Source organism: Hyaena hyaena, unplaced genomic scaffold (assembly GCF_003009895.1).
Source record: "Hyaena hyaena isolate Hyena2069 unplaced genomic scaffold, ASM300989v1 scaffold_336, whole genome shotgun sequence".
Taxonomy (NCBI): domain Eukaryota; kingdom Metazoa; phylum Chordata; class Mammalia; order Carnivora; family Hyaenidae; genus Hyaena; species Hyaena hyaena.
The window spans coordinates 946,323-960,304 of record NW_024080969.1 but is presented as its reverse complement, the minus strand read 5'-3'; the positions used below and the strand labels follow the sequence as shown (position 1 = coordinate 960,304).

At 46.6% G+C, this 13,982-nt stretch overlaps 1 protein-coding gene across 2 annotated transcripts in view; it reads left to right on the top strand.

Moving 5' to 3' along the window:
• The first annotated feature begins 2,577 nt into the window (after positions 1-2,577).
• The window catches only part of CYFIP2 (cytoplasmic FMR1 interacting protein 2), a 131,952-nt gene continuing 120,547 nt past the window's right edge, over positions 2,578-13,982 (top strand). For both annotated transcript variants that reach the window (XM_039249455.1, XM_039249454.1), the window contains exon 1: positions 2,578-2,653. The gene's annotated coding sequence lies outside the window, so the exon portion shown is untranslated. The remainder of the gene's footprint in view (positions 2,654-13,982) is intronic.

The window sequence follows — 13,982 nt, the reverse complement described above, 5'->3', positions numbered from 1 at the left end:
AACAAGGGGTATGATAGAGGAAACCCAGGGGGCTCTGGGAGCATAGATGACTAACCCTAGCCTAACCCAGACATAGAGGGAGCTTGAAGGAACAGACAGGTAGGTGGACAGCAGAGGGATGAACAGAAGTTTGGCAGCAAACTGGGGAAAGTGCAGACGCGGGAGGGAAAGGAGGGTAGATCATTCTAAGCAAAAAGCCCAGCTTGCACAAAAAGGCCAAATGCAAGAGAGAATACAGCAAATTCAGGAAACTAAAAGATTACCTTTGGCTAAAACCAAAGAGAGCTTGCTCACAGAAGAGGAAATTGGAGGAGCAGAGGCCAGATCCTGAAACTCCTTTGTGAGCCATGCTAAGGCATTTGGGCTCCATACTGAGAACAATGAGGAGCTAGTGACGTGCTATAAACATGGAGCAGGACCTTTGTTTTCACTCATGTGATTTTCTACATGTAGAAGGACTTTAGAATGAATCCAACTTACTTCACTGTATGGAGAGGGAAACAAGTGCAGTGACTTGCCTAGGATCATTTACTTGCAAAACTGGGACCAAAAGGAAAGCCTCTGGATTTCCAACACAATGGTTTCAACAAGACTATATTGCTTCCCCTTATAAGCAAGTGGAATTCAGGGGTCAGGAAATTATTTTTGCCTAGGATCCAACCAAATAAACACCTAATAGTCTTTTTGCTTCTTTTCTTTTCTTTTATTTCTAGGAGAGAGAGAGAGAGACAGCACGAGCAGGGGAGGGTCAGAGAGAGAGGGAGATACAAGAGTACAAAACAGGCTCCAGGCTCTGAGCTGGCTGTCAGCACAGAGCCCGACGCGGGGCTCGAACCCACGAACCGCAAGATCATGACCTGAGCCGAAGTCAGACGCTTAACCGACTAAGCCACCCAGGTGCCCCTTTTTGTTTCTTTTAAACAACTTGATCTTAAAAGGTGAAAAGACAAGGAAGGACCAGTAGGGAGAAACACCTCTTCCAGAAATCTACAACATCAAACAGAACTTGCCCTTTAGAGTGAAAATCCAATCTCTCTTGTTACGTATTTGTAATCACTGACACTCAAAATCACAATGATCACAGTGGAAAATGAAATTTTAAAAAAAGAGGGAGGAAGGAAGGAAGGAAGGAAGGAAGGAAGGAAGAAAGAAAGAAAGAAAGAAAGAAAGAAAGAAAGAAAGAAAGAAAAGAAAGAAACTTGGGTTTTTCAAGCCATCCTCCACAAACACCTCCACAAGATTTCTCACAGAGGCAGAAATGTATGTGTGCACATATATATAAGTCATCCTCTCTGAAATAGCAATTTAAATTCAAATGAGTGATGTAACATCAAACCATAAAGGATCATGAATTCTGAGTGCTTGGGAAATAAGAAATGGTATGAGATCAGCGAGGGTGAAGATTCACAAGTCTTTTGCCAGAGACTCTGTGGCTCCTCTATAAATAGCCCCTAATAGGAATAGCTGAGTAATTAAGTATAAATTTGTGGGCTATAGACAAACATTTGAGAAAGCTTCCCTTGTAACAGGACTTTATCCTTTATATCTGTACCCACTTTAAAAGATCTCAAATGCTTTCAAGTGTTTACCTTGTGAGGTAGGAAGGGCAATTATTACCCCCCGCATTACAGATATGGTGGCTTCTCAAGAACAGAGTACTGAAGTGACTTGAGTGAGGGGTCTCAAGGTTGGATCTGAAGGCCCACCCGGCTGCAGCTAGGTGAGAACAGTTTCTTTGGACAGCCCTAAATGGCAGATAAGCCTTGAGGAGAAAGGTGCCTGTCCTCTCAGATTCTTCCTGGCAAAGCCAGGTGACTTCTTGTCACCATATATTTTCCTTTTTGTCCATTAGGCAATTCTTCCTCAATGAAGTTGAGGCAGGTCCCTGCTTAAGAGATGGCAGCCTCGGGGATTGTCTCCAAGCGACTGAGACGATATTCCTGAGCAGAGGAGCACTGGGGACCAGACCCAATTGGTGGAAGCTCCCTGTCCCCAAATCCCTGGTTTATCTTCCATCACTTCACTTTGTTTCTTTCCTTCACAGAACTTCTTCTAGCTGTAACTGGACGTTAGCTAGGTGAATTTATGCCCTATCTCTCTGGGTAGATAATAAGCTCCAAAAGGGCAGTACACCAGTGCATACTCAGCTCCTGGCACGGGGCTCGGAACAAAATAGATGCTCAATAAGTATTAGGTAGATAAATGAGCACTTGGAAATAACGTGAGATCGATGAGATCGCAATGGAGCCCAAAGCTTCCGTCCTCCCACTGCTGCAGGTGTGGCTCTCCGGCGTGCGGGATTTGGAGGCAAGCCCCCCCTCCCTTCTCCATCCTGAGGGCAGGGCGGCTGGCGGTCCCGGGGCAGGAGCCGGAGTGCAGGTCTGGGATGCGCCCGCCGCGTAGAGGGGCGCACCGACTGCCCCTCGCCGCAGCCATTTCCTGCTCTTTGTGTGACAGCGGCGGCGGCTGAGGGGCCGGCACCCAGGGCGGGGGCGGAGCCGCGCCGGGCGCGGGGGCGGGGCCGAGGGCGGGGCCGAGCGCGGCGCCAGGCCAGCGGAGCCCAGCGGAGCCCAGCAGGGCACAGCATCCTGCGCCCCGGCGCGGGGCCCCGCGGTAGCCTTGGGCCGCTCCCCCGGACCTGCCGCAGACCCAGGTAAGCGGCACTCGCGGGCCTTGGGGCCGGCATGGGGACCGGGATGCTGCGGGGGACGTCGATACGGCGGTGAGGATGCGCGAAGCGCCGGCGCCCCTTCTCCCCGCCCAAGGGGGGCGCTCGGCGCGGCGCCCGGGCTAGCGCGGCCTGGGGGCCACCGAAGCCCCTGCAGGCTGGGTTCCAGGCCCCGCGCGGTCCTTTCCCCCCTCCGGCCCACCCTGGGCCTCGCTGCGCGGACCCCCCAGCGGGGAAGCGCCGACACACAACGCAGCTCGGGCGCAGCGGCGGCAGCAGCAGGTGCGCGGCCTGGGCCCGAGCCGCGGGCCGGATAAGGAGCGGCGCTCACCCCGAGAACCGGAGACACCTGCAGCGGCGACGTCCCCGAGCCCAGGTATTGCAGATCGCCGGCCGCCGCCTCTGCCGCCTCCGCCACCATCACCAGCTCCAGGGCAAGCGAGAGCCGCGTGGGCCCGCCTGGCAGCCGCCTGGGGCACCTACCGCCCTGCGGTGGACGTGAGATGGGTGGGGCGAGGGGCGAAGCGCCAGTGTTTGAAGGTGGGGGTTTTATCGAGGCAGGAGGCAAGGCTGACCCGCTTTGAAGCCTCCTGGCCTACACCAGCATCACTCTCCCTCCCGGCCGGCTGGCGGCGGGGGAGGACGGGGTGAGGGGATGAGTGGGCTGACTCCTGGGGAAGAAGAGGTTGGATTTTCTTGAGCTCTGAAGAATTGGGAAGATTGGCTACCTGTCTGTTGTGGCTTCTGCTTTTCAGGACAGCCCTCCCCCTCCATGGATGGTTGAAAAGGAAGAGAAGGGGTTGCCCTCTGTTTAGGGCTGGGGGTGGGGGGTGGGGGGGCGAAGCGTGGTCGGACAGGAGTATAGTTCTCTGTACTGAGGAGAACCTGGCAGGAAGGGACGCTGGGACTGCCCAGGCCCTCCCCAGCTCCGGGAATCTGACTTTGACCTCTGGTTGCCTAGTTTCTCCAGCACCGCGCTGGAGCCTTGTGGGCTGATGGGCCATGGACTTCTCTTCCAGCCGGGACAAGAAGGTTGCAAGGGCCTTTTCCTGCTGGTTCTCAGGTGCCTGTGCCTTCCTGGCAGGGGCGAAGAGACTGGGCAGTCCTGTGGGCATAAGGGGCAACTCAGGAGAGTGCTGGTTCTCATACTCTTGTTTTCTACCTGCTACCTGTGTCCCCTTTAGGGCAGTGGGTCTCACCTTACTTATTCTTGGGCACAGGCCCTGTTGGAAGCCGTCTTGGCAACCCCGGAGATCACAGAGGTTGGGGACAAAATTCTAGGTCCATATCCCTTGGCAGGATTGTGAAGGCCTTGAAAGTGGTTTTCTGCACCATTAGACACCTCTGTGACTTGCCCTGAGGCCTCCCACCTCCACCTCCGTATAGTGCTCTCTGCTTCCCCGATTCTCCTATGTTGAAATTGGTTTTCAAGATAGGAGCCAGTGAACATGTTTATCCTTAAGAGCTAAATACAAAATAATTTCCCATTCAACACACAGCAGGTCCTTTAGAAGTCATTTGACTGGAAAGGAACCAGGCTGTGAGGCATTTTAATAGACAAAAAATCTGTAAGTCAACATAGTTGATATCGCTAACGGTGGAATTTCAGGCACTGGGCTGGAAGTGGGAACGGGGAACGAGGTAGCAGTTTTGGGGAACAACTCACTGAAATGACGGTATCTAGCAGTTGTCAGCTCTGCTGCAAGAGCAGTAATAATGTAGCAGTGTGTGTGTGTGTGTGTGTGTGGTGTGTGTGTGTGTGTGTGTGTGTAACTGGTCAGGGGTTACTGTCCCTGGAAGGTATGTGTTGAGCACCCACTATCCACTTGGGGGAGGTGAAACTTTCCTATAGATAGTTACTCATTGCCACTGGCTGCCATCTGCCTGACATTTACTAGGCCACAGGAAGAGTGTGTTGTTGCTTACAAAGCCAGTGCTTCTGCCTAGTTCTGCATGCTGAGCCTCTGACTGGGGGCATTAGCTCTCTGCTCACTAAGCTTCTTTATTATATTTCCTGGCCAGTTCTGACCAGTTCTGTAGGCACCCAAGCCTGCCTTGTTCAGTCCCTGCTGAAGGAAAAACTTGCTTTAGGCATTAGGCCAAGAATGGGGTATCCAATCCAGTAAGGTTGGTGAGTTTTTCTCAAATCAAATCAGGGCCTGGCCCAGAGAAGGAAGTCAGCATGAATTTGAAACCTGGAAGAGGGCCCCAGGAGAACACTACCTGTCCCCTCTGATAAATTGTTCCCTCTTGGGCGTTCAGTGGGCCTCCGTGGCTGTCATTGACCGGCAAGCCGAATTAGGTGATGAATAGGCAACAAGCTAATTAGCATTAGAAGCGACACTCCTGGAAAACAGTACAGGGCTCCAGTCCCTACATTTGAGGATTGGTCTACACTCTCAAAGAGGTTTCTTTTGGCTGTGGTTGGCCCCGGGGTTCTACCAAGAGCTTCACAAAATGGGCTTTTGTAGCCTCCATGTGGCCACCACAACAATGAGTCTATTTCTTTAGTGGCAAGTATTAATTATTCTTCACTTGTAGTTGGTGAAACCAGGCATCAGTCACCTCATTGGAGTCTTTGTAAAAGGCCTTTGGTCTTGTCATTTTGAGGAGCAAGACCATGTCTAGAGGATGGACCCTGCTGTGGTAGCAGAAGTGGGGGAAGACAGTGGGGCACGCTGCTTGGCAGTGACTGAGAGGCCGCTGTTGGTGGGGAAGGAGCTGGTACTTTACTGGATGCTCTTAAGTGAGGGATGCAAGAAAGTGCTAAGTACAATGGCTAGCACATAGTTAAGTGCTATCATATCTATGTACTTTTGTTTTAATGTATTAATTACATAATCATTAAGAATGTGGCTCACGCGCATAGTCAACCCATAGCTCTTCCCATCCTCTACCCCCAGAACCTTCCTGGACTTTGCTTTTTCCAGGGGAGCTGGCTCTGTGACCAAGAAACCTAGCCCCAGGTTCACCTGCAAAAGGTAGCCAAAAGAGGGTTAAGACAGGCATCAGTAAGGCTTCAGGTAGGAAGTGCTCTTGAGTAGCTCCCTGAAGGTAGGTATAACTTGAGTAGGCAAGAAGAAAGGGGAGGGAATACACTGAGCAGAAGCCCGGAGGTATTTCTCACATTTCAACACACAAACAGAGGTCAGGAAGGAACTTTCCCTCTGTGTGCATTTAGCATTTTGCAATCAACCAAAAATGTTAAGGGCATGCTTCACTTCCCAGGCTGATAGAGCAGTGCAGTGGTCTTAGGACACAGGATTTATCCTTGACTTGCTGTGTGCCTTTAAATCCACCACTACCTCTCCGACCTTAAAAATTGGGCAAAGGAAAGCAGCTTGCCCAGCTCCTTACCTACCTGTTGCCGCAGGAGCCTGCAGATGAGATAATGTCTGTATGTCCCAGTCTTAGAAGAAAAGGCCATGGAAACAGAGAAGAGAATGAGGTTTCTGAATGTGTGGCTCTTTTGGATGACTGCCCTTCATTCCTAAAGGAACAATTTATTAATTATATATTGTGTGTCAATTTAAGAAGACAAATCTGTGGCCTTTCTGTAACATTGAGCCAAAGGGAAACTGAAAGGCACTTTGTGATGCACAGAGTCTGTCAAGGCCCCTGGATGGCCTTGTCTGTACAAAGACACTTCAGATTTCAGTCAGTGGGTATGGGACGCCTCCCAGGATGCAGAGTTTGGATACTGGCTTCCTAACCATGGCCATTATGCCAAGGGCTATGTGCGATGTGCCTCAAAGGATGACCATTCAAGCTGTACTTCTTGGGCCCTGGCATAGAGGAAGAAACCATTTGGGTGCAAATTCTTGAAAGAAATTGTTTTGAGAAGGCAGAGCTTGGGTTCAGGCAGAATTCCTTGCAGGGACCATTCTGGCTGAGTTGCATTTTAATAGACATGCAGCAACTCAGAAATTAGTACAAGGAGAGAGGAAAGTAAACATGACCTTCTGGAGAGATACCCAAGAAGGACCCAGTGATGACTTCATCAATAGGCCTTTTGATTGTGTGTTTGCATCACTGTTAGGTCATCTTGAAGCAGTGGTTCTCCGACTTAAATCTCTTCATGGGACAGAGGGATGTTTAGTATGCCTGCGTTGTGTGGTCTCTGTCTTCTAAATAAGGCAGGAGGTGAAGTCCTCTGCAGAAAGTAAAGGTGGCGGACTGGTTAGGAAAGTTCAGGAGACTTCCGGAGGTTTGGAACAGCTGCCTCTGTGGGTGGAATAAGAAATCAACTGGGGGATGAAAGAGAGGATTGTCTGACTTTACTGAAGGCCCAGCTGAGACCAAAGAATATGCAGGGCTGACCCTCATAGAAGATCCTCAATAACTCAGTGTTAAGGGAAGGGCTACCTGAGAAAGATATTCAGCTTGTGGTTTTATATTGTGATGCCTTAAGACTGATTTTGACAGGGGCGCCTAGGTGGCTTAGTTGGTTAAGCGTCCGACTTTTGCTTAGGTCATGATCTCGCGGTTCGTGGGTTCGAGCCCTATGTCGGGCTCCATGCTGACTGCCAGCTCAGAGCCTGGAGCCTGTTTCAGTCTGTGACTCCCTCTCTCTCTGACCCTCCCCTGCTCACGCTGTCTCTCTCTCTTAGAAATAAATAAAACATTAAAAAAAAAAAAAGACTGATTTTGACAAAGTATGAATAGTGAGAAGAGAAATCAGAACTAGGGGTTAGCCATCACCTCCAAGGATGTTACACCTTTGTGGGAAAGAGAAATAAGGACTTGCTCCTTATGAGTAGAGGCAGAATCTGTGACAGAATTTTCTTAAAAAGTCTCCTCAGGTTCATATAGTAATAAGGCTGACTTAAATGTGATGCCTTAGGGGATCAGAATTTTAAATTAAAAACAATTTTGTTTTTACCAGATGACATGCATTTGGGCCATTGGCTTATGCATTCAACAAGTTGTTCATGAAGTGCTATTTAAGTAAATAATGCCTAGCATGTGCCCACATCTATATTAGGGCTGTGTGTTAAGCTCAAAAAAAAAAAAAAAGATGATTATTCCTCTCATTTCTGGTGATTCCAAAGAATTGGTGAAATGTAAAGAAATTTATAATGCAGTAGGAAACTGTGGACTCTTAGACTGTGGGCACTGTTGGGATCCAGAGAAATGAAAGTTTGGTGGAGTTTGACTGGCCAGACCTTCATGTAGGAGGGCTATCTTGACTTGGGCCTTGCCAGTGGTCAAGGGTGGGATTTGAGAAGGACAGAGGACAGTCTCCTGGAAAGTGACGTCCAGGAATGTCCATGGGCAGGGTAATGGCACCCTGTACATCGTGGCCAGAGTGGGTTTGCTTGTTAAGGAATGGTGGTCTTCAAAGAAGCCCTTTGCACGGAGTGTCCATCTGCTATCACTGTCATTTTCTTTCGAGTTGGAAGGGCCCCGAAAGAGTCCAGTGATTCTTAACTGCTTATTTTTGGTTTTGGTCTTTTTTTTTTTTTTTTTAGTACATATGGTAGACAATATTGACGTGTTCAACACACCACACCCAGGGCCAATCCCCTCCCCACTCTACCCCCATTTTTCCCTCTCAAGGGGAGAGATGTATAGGCAAGCAGTGATAGCACGAAAGCACTTGGAACCTTTCCAAACACATAATAAAAATACCTTGTTTGCAAACCTCACTACTTATGTTGGCACTGGTAAAAGTTGCCCACAAGAACCTTCACAGCCACGTGACATCATGGTTGAGAACCAGTGCCCAGCCAACCTCCATATTTTACAGATTGGGAAATGGCCTTTTTAGAGTGAGTGAAAATGTGATTCCAGGGCCTGAGTGAGTCTTCTTCAGACCAAGCCACATTCGAGTTGTAACTTCACATCGATGGTCTGCGTGCTCTCATCTGGTGGCTGAGCCTGAAGTCTCGCTCTGTTTCCACAGCAGATGCAGTGTGGCTGGCTTCTCTTTCTCAGTTTTAGCAGGTGCTTCAGAGAGCTGGCTCCTGTCCCCGGATATAGGTCACATTGGTGCCCCTCACGTGGTGACTTGTCACAGGCTGCAGTGGGAGCAAATCTGCAAGTCCCTTTTGGTGGCATGACTCCCCCCCTCCCCCACAGGAGATTGGGATCTGCCTGATTGGGTTATCAACAGAAAGGTCCCCTCAACCCTGACAGCACAGGAAGCAGGTGAATAAAACGGCAGGCGGGTGCTGTGGGCAGGCGAGCACCGTGGCAAGGTTTCCAACCCTGCCAAGATCTTTTTCTTTGCTGTAAACAAAGAGGAGGCTGGGCCTTCTCCAGAGGCCCAAGACATGGACTCCTGTGCTCTGACCTCACGTCCCTTGTGTGGAGAGACGCTGCTGGTGACGGGGCCTCTCCGCCCAGAAGACCTGCAGTGAGGGACTTGGGTTGGGAAGACTGCCTGAAGACGATGTTGTGGACTGGTCAGATGTCAGAAATGCTAGGAAGGAGGCCTTGAGTTGTTTCTTTTCTTTTCTTTCTTTTTTTTTTTTTTTAATGTTTATTTATTTTTGAGAGAGAGGGAGAGAGAAGCAGGAAGGGAGTGGCAGGGAGAGAGGGAGACACAGAATCTGAAGCAGGCTCCAGGCTCTGAGCTGTCATCTCAGAGCCCACAGCGGGGCTCAAACCCATGAACTGTGAGATCATGACCTGAGCCTAAGTCAGATGCTTAACTGAGCCACCCAGGTACCCCTGGGTTGTTATTTCTTAAAGTAAGTTTAAAACTGTCAATCAAAGCAATACATGCTTTAAAAAAGATCAAATAGTGTTGAAAGACTCATAATGAAAACAACCATCCAGTGCCCACCCCCCCTAGAGGCTGTCACCTCTAACTGACTGTTTTTTCCAGCACTTGCCTCCAGATCTCTAAACAATAACACTATGCTTACACTGCTATTTCTTGATTTATCTGTTCTATGCATTATCTACTTGCTTCCTGCTGTGATGGATGAAGATTTCACTTTCTTGCACCATCCACCTCCCTCCCCTGCTCCCACCTCCCAATATAGTAAGACCTCTGCTTTAACCTATATTTAATTTAAAAAAAAATTTTTTTTTTTAGAGAGGAGAACAAGGAGAACAAGAAGGGGTGGGGACAGAGAGAGGGAGAGACGGGGGTGGGGGAGGGAGAATCTTAAGCAGGCTCCACACTCAGGGCAGAGTTCTGTGCGGGGCTTGATCCCACAACCCTGGGATCATTAGCTGAGCCAAAATCAAGAGTTGGACACTCAACCGACTGAGCCACCCAGGCTCCCTTAACCTAAATCATGTTTTAAAGCATCTACATTGTAATTTTTAAATGTTTACTTATTTATTTTGAGAGAGCACAAGTGGAGGAGGGGCAGAGAGAGGGGGAGAGAGGGAAACTCCCAAGCAGGATTCCTGTTGTCAACGCAGAGCTCAACCCAGGGCTTGATCTCACAAACCTTGAGATCATGACCTGCGCTGAAATCCAGAGTCAGATGCTCAACCAACTGAAACACTCAGGTGCCCCCAGAAGCTACTACATTATTAAAATGTGAAATGTATGTAAATCACAAGAGAGCTAAGTAATGTCCTTTGATTTATCTCCTTCTGATATGGCTTTTTTGTTGTATTGCAAAATTAGAATTTTCTCCCTTCCTTCCTATTTCTTCTTCTTCTTCTTCTTCTTCTTCTTCTTCTTCTTCTTCTTCTTCTTCTTCTTCTTCTTCTCACAGCTCTATCCTATCTGTTACTGTATTAGGTCCTCTCGTCTGGCAGGAAGTTACAGTGTTAGCCGCCCGCTCTGCCCCTAACTGGCCAAGTGACTTGTACAGGTCCATCTCGGGTCTCAGCTTCAGTGTCCTCAGGGAGGAGAACTACAAACTCGGCTTGTTCTCATTCTAAACCTCAAAGCCCATCCCCCCAGCTCAGAGGTTGTTCCTGTCTGAGCAGTCTGTCCTCCGGGGTGGGGCAGCCCAGGACCTGACAGATATCTGGCAGTGCCACAGCAGCAGGGTTGGGGTGGGAGGCTTGGGCGGAGGTGCTGGCTTGGGTGGTTCAGCTCATCCTGCAGTCGAGGGGCTGCTCCGTGGGGTACTGTGGGCGTGTCCATTGCTTTCTGTTTCTCTCCCACTTCTTCTGATGATTTTTATTCAACACAGTCTCTGCTTCTCAGGCCACATCATAGTTCCCAAACTCCCCCAAGCTCCTACCCCACTTCCTTCTCTCTTTGTACCACTCTTGCTTATGTTATACCCAAGGTTTCCCCAAGCACTTATGCAAATACTAACATTTTTTGATAATGACCTGAGTTATTCACATGCTCTACAGTTCACCCATAAAAAGCATACGGCTCAGTAATTTTTAGTATTTTCACAGAGTTATGCATCTATCATCCTTATCAACTTTATGACATTTTCATCACTCCAGAAAGAAGAAACTTCATGCCCATTAGCAGCACCACCTACTTCCCCCAGTCTCCACCCTAAGCCTAGGCAACCACTAATAACTTAATGTCTCTCTTGATTTGCCTACGCTGGACATTTCCTTAAAAAGCAGATTTTCAAAGTTCATCCATGTTGTAGCATGTATGTAGACCTCATTCCTTTTTTGTGGCTGAATAATATTCCATAGTCTTGGTATGCCGTATTTTATTTGCCCACTCATCAGTTGATGGACATCTGAGTTGTTCCCACTTTGGGGCTATTACAAATAATGGTGCAGCGGACATTCATGTGCAAGTTTTTGCATGGTTATATGTTTCCAGTTCTCTTGGGATTATACTTAGGTGTGGTATTGCTTAATCGTATGGTAACTCTATGTTTATAATTTGTAAAGGCTGCCAGACTGTTTCCCAAAGTTGCTGCACTATTTTATATTCCTACCAGCAAAATATAGGGGTTCCAATTTTACTTCCTCACCAACGTTTGTTATTATCTCTCTTTTTGATTGTAGCTGTTCCAATGGCTGTGAAGTGATAATTGACTGTGATTATGATTTGAATTTCCTTAATGGCTAAGGATGTTAATACCTTTTTATGTACTTATTGTCCAGTCGTGTATCTTCTTTGGAGCCTATCCTTTGCCCATTTTAAAAATTGCGTTGTTTTTCTGTTATTGAATTTGAAGAGTTCTTTATATCCTCTACACATATAGCAGGTATATGACTTCCAGATACTTTCTCCCATCCTGTGGATTGTCTTTTTACTTTCTTGATGTTTTTTGAAGTACAAAAGTTTTACATTTAATTTTGATAGTGTTTATTAATAGATAGCGTATAAGATCAAATAGATGTTTATCTGTTTTTTTTCCCTTTCATTGCTTGTAGTTTTGATGTCATTATGTATTCCAAAGTCACAAAGATTTACTCCTGTGTTTTCTTCTTAGAGTTTTATTGTTGTAGCTGTTACATTTAGGCCTTCAGTCCATTTTGAGTTAATTTGTTGTGTGGTATGAAGTCAAGGTCCAGCTTCATTCTTTTGCATATGGATACCCCGTTGTCCCAGCACCATTGGTTGAGAAGCTTGTCCTTTGGGGCTCCTGGGTCACTCAGTCGGTTAAGTGTCTGACTTTGGCTCAGGTAATGCTCTCACAGCTCATGAGTTTGAGTCCCACTGTGGCCTCTGTGCTGACAGCTCAGAGGCTGGAGCCTGCTTCAGATTCTCTGTCTTCCTCTCTTACTCTGCCCCTCCCCCGCTCATGCTCTGTCTCTCTCAAAAATAAATGTTTAAAGAAATTAAAAAAAAAAAAAGAAAAGAAAAGCATATCCTTTCCCCATTGAATTGTCTTGGTACCCTTATCAAAAATCAACTGACCATAAATGTGAGAGTTTGTTTTTTGATTTTCAATTCTGTTCTGTACCTTGATACCAATACCATACTGTTTTAGTTATCACTGTAGCTTTGTAGTAAGTTTTGAAATTGGGAAGTGTATGTCCTCTGGTTTTATTCTTTTTTAGGATTGCTTTGAATTTCTTTATCAATTTTAGGATCAGCTTGTCATTTCTTCACAGACCAGCTGGGATTTTGACTGGGATCGCATTAGATCTGTATCAATTCAGGGAATATTACCATCTTAACAATCTTAAGTCTTTCAATCTATGAAAATAGGAGATCTTTCCATTTATTTGGGTCTTTAGTTTTTGTGGCAATGTTTTAGAGTTTTCAGAGTATACATTTTACATTTCTATTTTGCTAAATTTATTCCCAAGTATTATATTATTTTTGATGCTGTTGTAAATAGAATTACTTTTTATTTCATTTTTTGATTGTGTATTGCTAATGTATAGAGATATAACTGATGTTTGTGTGTTGATCCTGTATCTCGCAACCTTGCTAAACATGTTTATTCATTGTAATAGGTTTTTAGTGGATTTCATAAGGATTTTTTTCTACATAGAAGATTAAGCACCTGCACATAGAGATGGTTTTACTTTTTCCTTTCTAACATGGATACCATTTATTTCATTCTGTTGCCAAATTGCACTGGCTGGGAACTCCAGTACAATGTTGAATAGAAATGGAGAGAGCAGACATCCTTGTCTTCTTCCTAATTTTCGGGGGGAAAGTATTCAGTCTTTTACCATTAAGTCTGATATTAGCCATGGGATTTTTATTTATTTTTTTATATTTTTGGTAGCTGTCCATTACCTCGTTGAGGAAGTTCCCTTCTGTTCCTAGTTTTTTGAATGCTTTTGTCATGAAGGAGTATGAGATTTTGTCAAATACTTTTTTTTTTCTGCATATATTGGAGTGATCCTGTGAGACTTGTTCTTTATTCCATGATATGGTTTATCTCATTAATTGATTTTTTTAAATGTTTATTCATTTTTGAGAGAGAGAAAGAGACACAGAGCATGAGTGGGGGAGGGACAGAGGGAGAGGGAGACACAGAATCTGAAGCAAGCTTCAGGCTCTGAACTGTCAGCACAGACCCCAATGCGGGGGTGGAACCCATGGACCGTGAGATCATGACCTGAGCCGAAGTCAGACATTTAACTCACTGAGCAACCCAGGTGCCCCACATTAATTGATTTGGGGATGTTAATGTTAAACCAGTCTTGCATTCCTGGCATAAATCTCACTTTGTCTTGATACAATCTTTTTGATGTATTGCTGGATTTGGTTTTGTTGGGAAACTTTTATTGAGCACTCTCTACCTACCAAGGTGTTTACACAGATTATTGTACTTTTGTTTTTCAAAGTCTGTGAGGTAGGAACTATTATTATTTGTCATAGATGAAGAAGACGAGACTCAGAAACATGATGTCATCTTCCCAAGATCCCACAGCCAGTAGTGGCAGACAGGATTCTAACTAGTTCACCATCCCACTCTCATGTGAGCCACCTCTCATGAACATATCGCGCATG